The 7,544-nt window shown below is 40.0% G+C and overlaps 1 non-coding gene across 1 annotated transcript; it reads right to left on the minus strand.

Annotated features, from left to right (window-relative positions):
• Positions 1–7,058: 7,058 nt before the first annotated feature.
• On the minus strand, positions 7,059–7,164 carry LOC132625618 (small nucleolar RNA R71). The gene has a single exon (XR_009576929.1). It is a non-coding gene; the product is annotated as a small nucleolar RNA R71 (small nucleolar RNA).
• Positions 7,165–7,544: the final 380 nt, after the last annotated feature.

Consider the following 7,544-nt stretch of genomic DNA (forward strand, 5'->3'; position numbering starts at 1 on the left):
TATGGCATAAAACACAAGTTTGGAGGCTAGGGTTCCTACGTATGTTTTCTTTCTTTTATTCAAACCTTGTTTATGGGAATTTGTTGGTGACAATTGAGATTAAAAATCTTGTTGTGCTTATTTATTGATCGACATTATTTTTAATCAAGTAAGTTATTGTTATTTTAATTATTCTTGTTCTTCAACGTTTCTTAAGGGAGTAGCTAACCCTAGGACTCGCCCATTTACTTTGTTTCATACTCGGAAGAGGAAGAACGGGATTGGGATAGAATAATTAACATGAATTTGGGGCGTTAAACCTCATATACTGGAAATTGACCTAGGAATAGGTGATACCACTTGTAGCCATAGCCGGTTGTTCTTAATGCTCTTAATTGCTTTAGAGATATTCAATTAGGTAGTCTAGTTAATCTTCGGGAGAAGTTAATTTAGAGTCATTATCCGAGGCTAATTAACCTAACATTACCATTATCTGTAATTCGTGAAATATATTGGATCGTTACTTGAGAAGTAGTTTCCTTTATTCCATTGGTTTGGCCATTGATCAATTTACTTGCTTTCTAGATTATATTTTATATTTTCATATTTTATTAAAATCATATCTAAAAACCACCATTGATGCATTCGGCCTAGCTGGTGTTGGTGATAATTCCTAATATGCTTAAACGCCAATATATTGTTCTCTGTGAGATTTGACCCCAACCTTGTTTGGTTACTATATTTGACAACGTCCTCGTTATGCCATTAAAAGGTGTAATTTGAGCGTATCAACAATACCAAGTCCACCTTCACCAATTCTATTATCGGCTGAGAAGTTGGTCGTGGCAACTCGAATAGTGTTCTAGTGATATTGCAAGGATTCAGTAGTTAAAATGTCATTTCCATCTAGGCAACAAAGAAAAGTCCGAAAGTTTCCGCAGATGCTACTTGAATACTATTAGTTGCAACAATGACTTATAAGTATTGATGAGTTATGATATTTCATAGTTTTGATAATTTGAAAAACATTCCAAGGACCAGGTCCTTGATCAGGTCCCCTGGGCAATGTACGTTACATGACAGTTATAAAGCTGTGACACTGTTCCGACAGGCTGTACCACAGAAGCACCGCTGCAAGCATGCTAAAAGCAAAAGACTAGTATAACGTCTCTATCCAAGTCACATGCCTATCACATGATCCTCACATGCTCTCATTTGAGTCCCTATTTAAACAACATGTTGCCATTGTTTAACCCAACACTTGAAAACCTAAAAATCCATATCTATACAAGTGCAACCGCCACAGTATTCTTGGTGCTTTCAAGAACAAATCTAAGACAAGTTCAAGGACCAGATCTCAACAACGGAAGATAATGACCCTCACCAACACATAACGAACTTTCTGGATGTGTGCTCTCAACATATCCAACAGGGTGTGACTCAAGAAGTTGTTCGGCTGAAACTCTTCAAATATTCGTTAGCCGGAGAAGCGAGAAAATGGTTCACAAAGCTGTCCCGAAACTCTATTGCTACATGGGAAGAGATGGTCAGAGTGTTCCTCAGGAAGTGGTATCCTCTGAGTAAAAGAGCTGAAATTCGCGATCAGATCTTTGAGTTCAAACAACGTAATGGGGAACAACTTTTCGAAGCTTGGGAGAGGTACAAAGAATATTTGGATAGGAGTCCAAACCATGATTTTCCAGATCAGATTCTGAAGGAGAAATTCTATAGAGGGTTGGATCCTATGACCCAAGCAATAGCCAATAATGCTGCCAACGGGCGTTTCATGAATAAGTTCTATGCTATTATTACTGATATACTTGATCGATTGACTACACATAGCCAAGCACGGAATTCAAGTAATTCTGATGGGCTATTACTTGGAACACCGTTGATTCAAAATATTATGAAAGACAGCCAGGAAACGCAGTAGACATTGGCACAATTATCCACTAGTCTCTCTTTACTGACAAAGAGGCTTGATAAGTAGGGGTGGGCGTTCGATTTTTCGGTTCGGTTTTATCAAACTTGGTTTGGCTATTTCGGGTTCGGTTTTTTGAAGGTGGACACCGAACACCGAACCAAACTAGTTCAGTTCGGTTCGATTCTTTCAGTTTCGGTTTTTTAAAGTTCGGTTCGGTTTCAGTTTTTTCAATTCGGTTTTTTTGATATGATATTAGAAGCGATTCCCTTGACACTAATTCATATTATCAAAAGCAATAAAACATAAAACTGATAAATTGAAATCAAAATCAAACAAACAGGATATACAAGAATAGAAAACTATAACCATGATATAGGATTACTAGGTGTTATATACATACCGTAAGAATAATTAAGAAAACACATAAAGGACATACATTAATCCTAAAGACACATCCTAGTTGCCTTCCTTAACATATTTGATTTTCTCAACTGAAGTAGAAAATTAGGGATACAAATGCAAAAGAGGGCTTGTTACAATTGGGTTTTTTTGTCTTTAAACTTAATGGGCCTGGACTATTTTAATTTTTTTGGGAAATGTATTAAATTTCGGTGTGTGTTCGGTTTTTCGGTTCGGTTTTATCAAACTTCGGTTCGGCTATTTCGGTTTCGGTTTTTTGAAGGTGGACACCAAACACCGAACCAAACTAGTTCGGTTCGGTTCGGTTTGTTGAAGTTTCGATTTGGTTCGGTTCGGTTTTACGATTTTCGGTATTTATGTCCAGCCCTATTGATAAGAAAGAAGCGAAGAAAGTGAATGTTTGTGAAGATATCTCAGGCATGCCGCCTAGAATGTACCAAGTCCATGAGGGTCCGTATCAGGAGGGCCCCCCCTCCGTAAGTTAAGAATGTACAGTATGCAGATTACATAGTGAAGGGGGATATCCCCGGGCCAATTCAGAGATACTGGCGACCCCAACAAGGGCAGGGGTCATACAATCAAGGGAACTATAACAACAACCAAGGGAACTACAACAACAACTATGATGGACCAAAACAAAAGAGATACAACAACAATAACGGAAATTTTGGGAACAAAAGTTCCAAGCCTTATATTCCACCAAAAGGGCAATCTAATGATCAAAGTAGTTTGAGGTTGGAGTCAATGCTTGAAAAAGTGTTGGCGAGTCAAACAAACACTGAAAAGACATTATTTGGGCTATCAGAGACGGTGGTCTCTTATTCAGCAGCTATTTAGAATCTTGAACAACAGATGCGTGATCTTTCCAGAGAACAGCACCCTGCTAGAAAATGAGGGCTTCCTAGTGATACTATTCCAAATTCTAAGAATGGTGGGGGAGTGGAACGTACTTTTGCTATTAGCACGAGGAGTGGTAAAATACTTTAAGGCGCTGACAAGAAAGTGGTTGATCTAGAACATATTATTGAGGAAGAAGAGGTGCGTTTAGAAGTGCCTATTATTGATGAGGAACTCCGTAGTGAAGAAAAAGTTGCTGATATTCCAGAAGTTGCTGCTGATGTAGGGAATCACTCGATAAAAGGGGCGCTTCGCCCTTTGACTCAGATGTACAAAGCAAAGCCTCCCTTTCCTCAGAGGTTGGCAAAGAAGAATGACGATGCTAAGTGTCAGAAGTTCTATGATCAGTTGAAGTAGTTAACAGTGAATTTTCCATTCTTAGATGCTGTCAAAGAGATGCCCGGATTTGCTAAGTTTGTGACAAACCTGCTTACAAAGAAAAGGTCTGTTCAACATGAGACAGTGAATTTAACTCATCGTATGAGTTCAATTATTGCGTCCACCACAGTTCAGAAGAAGGGATACCCAGAGGCATTCACTATTCCGTGCAATATTAGGCTTCATGCATTCGCCCATGCTTTGTGTGATAATGGGGCAAGTATTAACTTAATGCCCCTTGCTATTTTCAAACAATCTGGATTGGGGACTCCTAGATCGACTTCGATGCGATTAGAAATGGCAGACAAATCTATCAAGAAGCCAATTGGGGTTATAGATGACATGTTGGTGCAAGTGGGTAAGTTCATGTTGCCAGCTGATTTCGTGATTCTGGATTGTGCGGTGGATAGAGATATTCCCATTATCTTGGGAAGACCGTTCCTTGCTACAGGAAGAGCTCTTATGGACTCTGAAAAGAATGAAATTAAGTTCCGTGTGAATGATGAAGAAGTAACTTTCCAAGCAATCAAGTGGATGAAGTTGCCAAGCGCTTATGAGAGTATCTCGGTTATTAATTTGTTTGATGGGATTGATGATGCTGTCGAACATAAAATAGAAGAAGAAATTCTGGGAGAAGCTCTCGTAGCAGTTCTGATAAATTTTGATGCATGTGATATGGAGGGCTACGTGGAAACTATAAATGCACTTGAGGGTCTAGGTTCCTATACTTACCACCCAAGAAAGCTTGATCTTGATCTCGCAAATAGAACTACTCTACCAGCTAAGCCTTCTATTGTCGAGCCACCAAAGCTTGAGCTTAAGCAGCTCCCAGTGCACTTGAGGTATGAGTTCCTTGGTCCGAACAAGACATTGCCAGTGATCATTTCAGCATTACTGACTGAGGAACGGATTGAGCGGTTAGTGGAGATTTTACGCGAGTACAGACGTGCTATTGGTTGGACCATAGCAGACATTCGGGGTATTCCTTCTGGCATCTGTGAGCATAAAATTTAGCTAGAGGAGGACAACAAGCTGAGTATTGAGCATCAGCAGAGATTGAACCAGAACATGCAAAAGGTCGTGAAAAAGGAGATCATAAAGTGGTTAAACGCTGGGGTAGTGTATCCGATTGCAGACAGCAAGTGGGTAAGTCCTGTTCAATGTGTACCAAAGAAAGGAGGCATCACCGTGGTTCCTGATGCAATGAATGAGCTGATTCCCACTTGTACAGTTACTGGATAGCATGTTTGCATGGACTATAGGAAGCTGAATACTGCCACTTGTAAAGACCATTTTCCCATGCCATTTATTGATCAGATGCTGGATAGGCTGGCTGGGAGGTCTTACTATTGCTTCCTAGATGGATACTCGGGCTATAATCAGATCAAAATTGCCTTGGAAGATCAAGAGAAGATGACTTTTACTTGTCCTTATGGGACGTTTGCGTTCAGCCGAATGCCCTTTGGGTTGTGTAATGCACCAGCCACTTTTAAGAGGTGCATGATGTCGATGGTTGATGTGCCATGAATTTCGGCACATTTTATGGCTTTGTAACTAGAGGTGTTGCTTGTTTTTAAGTGTTTTTACATCATTCTTATGTTATTTTTGTGTTTTATAGGGTTGGTTGAATAAGGATCGGAAATGATAAGAAATGCTGAAAAAACGAACAACTTGGAGCCAAATGATGGTCACAGGTTACGCCCCAGAAGCTGAGGAAAATTTTAAGCTGAGGAAAATTTCCAGAAAGTTGCCAAGTAGTGTCACAGGTTACGCCCCAGAAGGACGGTCCGTAACTTGAGTTACGGGGCGTAACCTCGTGGCGTACCGCAGTGGCCACTAAGACTGAGGCCATGATACGCTGGGAGATACGGACCGTAACCTGAGTTACGGTCCGTCGCATAATGACCGTGACATCAGCATGACAAAGGGGCGAACCAAAGGACGGACCGTAACCTGTGTTACGGTCCGTAACGACGCCGCGTAAGGGTGTTTTTGTCCAGAAAATTGGCGCGATTTTTGTCCCTATAAATACTTAAAGTAGGGTTTTAATTTCATTATTCATATTTCTTTTGAGAGCATTAAATCTAGGTCTTAAATATTAGAAGTGGTTGGAGCATTCAAAGCAACAACTTCACTTTCATTCCATATCGTATTCGCATCGTAAGTATAGTATGTTAACTTGTAAGCTTTCTTTGTTAGCCAAAATTATGAGTAGCTAATTTTAACGCTAAGGTTGTGGGTCCCATGATGGATATTATGTGAATGGGTTTCTACTATTGATATATGCATAATGGTTGTTATTATTTATTCTATCTTTGTGCGTTAGCGTTGGGTAATGATTGCAAGCATTAACCGAAGCCATTATATTAACTTTTCTTGGGAAAGAGAATTAATATTGGTAAGATTGAATAACAATGACTCGAGGCATTAACCCTCGTTTAATAGACTAACTTAGGAATAAGAACAAGTCTAAATTGGCATTATTGATCGCTCTTCGATTGCAACTCTTTTATATTCGGAAGAATCATAAAGAGGAAATACTGCTTAACTGTTGGGAAACATTAGGAAGTCCTCAAGAGATCAAGTGCATATTCATAGAACAACCATTAGAAATATATCACATTGAAACCTGAAGCATAATATCTAATCAAGTTGGGGAACACAACCTTAGTCTCTCTCTAGCATTAATTACATTTCAAGTTAAAGTATTCAATTACATTATTCAACAAACATTTCAAACTATCAGGAATAGGATAAAAGTCTTTAAGGACTAGTATCGCATACGATTAGTAACCTTTTCTCTCCATATTCCCGGTGGGATTCGACCCCAACCTTGTTTGGGTTACTATATTTGACAACGCCCGCTTTTCGCCATTAATAGGTGTAATTTGAGCGTATCAAATTTTGGCGCCGTTGCCGGGGAATACGGTTTCGAAATTACTAATTGTTGTGTACTCTTCTTTAAAACTTTTTCTACTCCATCACACCTTGTTTGTTGTTGTAGTGAACCAGGTGAACATGGCAGGAAGACCAAATCGCAATCAAGGAAACCAAGGGGGACTCCAAGTGAACCCTCCTACACCAGAAGAGGAGGAGGATGAGAATGTATTTGCAGAATTCATCAATGAAGCTGATTATGCTTCTCTGTGGTTCCTCCTAGAACGGGAAATGCTAATTTCAAAATTGATAGTTCTATCTATCAGCTATTGAAACTTGAAGGCTATTTCCACAATTCTTCGGAGGATTGTCCACTCCGACACCTGAAGAACTTCCTGCATGTATGTTCTCAACAATCCCAAGGTGTTGTTCCTGTTGATGCACTGAGGTTAAGAGTCTTCAAATATTCCTTGGCTGGCCAAGCAAGGGAATGGTATGAAAAGCTCCCCAACAATACTATTCATACCTGGAACGAGCTAGCCAATATATTCTTGAAAAAGGTTCCCACCAAGCAAAAAGGCTGAGCTTCAGGACAAGATCTTTGAGTTCAAACAACTTCCGAGGGAACAATTATATGCAGCATGGGAGCGTTTCAAATACTATCTAGCCCAATCTCCGACTCATGGATTTCCGGATGCTATCCTCACCGAAAAGTTCTACAAGGGGTTAGATACCATGAATCAAATTGCTGTCAACACTGCAGCTGGGGGATGCTTCATGGACAAATCATTTGTCAACATCACCAGGTTGCTCGACAAGCTTACTACCCACAACCAAGCTTGGCATTCTAGTGATAGTGAAATCTTGTCATATGGTAGTCCCTCTGCTGCCGCGGTGACCAAAGAAAATCATGAGCGAGATCATGCTTTTGCTCAATTGCAAACCACCGTGAATTTATTATCGAAGAGGCTTACAGAGAAAGAAGCGAAAGGTGTGAATGTTGTCGAGGAGATGCCACCACATGCTCCCGGAATGTACCAAGTCTCTGAAGAAGCTTATCTAGAGGGGC

This window comes from Lycium barbarum, unplaced genomic scaffold (assembly GCF_019175385.1).
Source record: "Lycium barbarum isolate Lr01 unplaced genomic scaffold, ASM1917538v2 unchr_scaffold_11, whole genome shotgun sequence".
In the NCBI taxonomy this organism is placed as follows: domain Eukaryota; kingdom Viridiplantae; phylum Streptophyta; class Magnoliopsida; order Solanales; family Solanaceae; genus Lycium; species Lycium barbarum.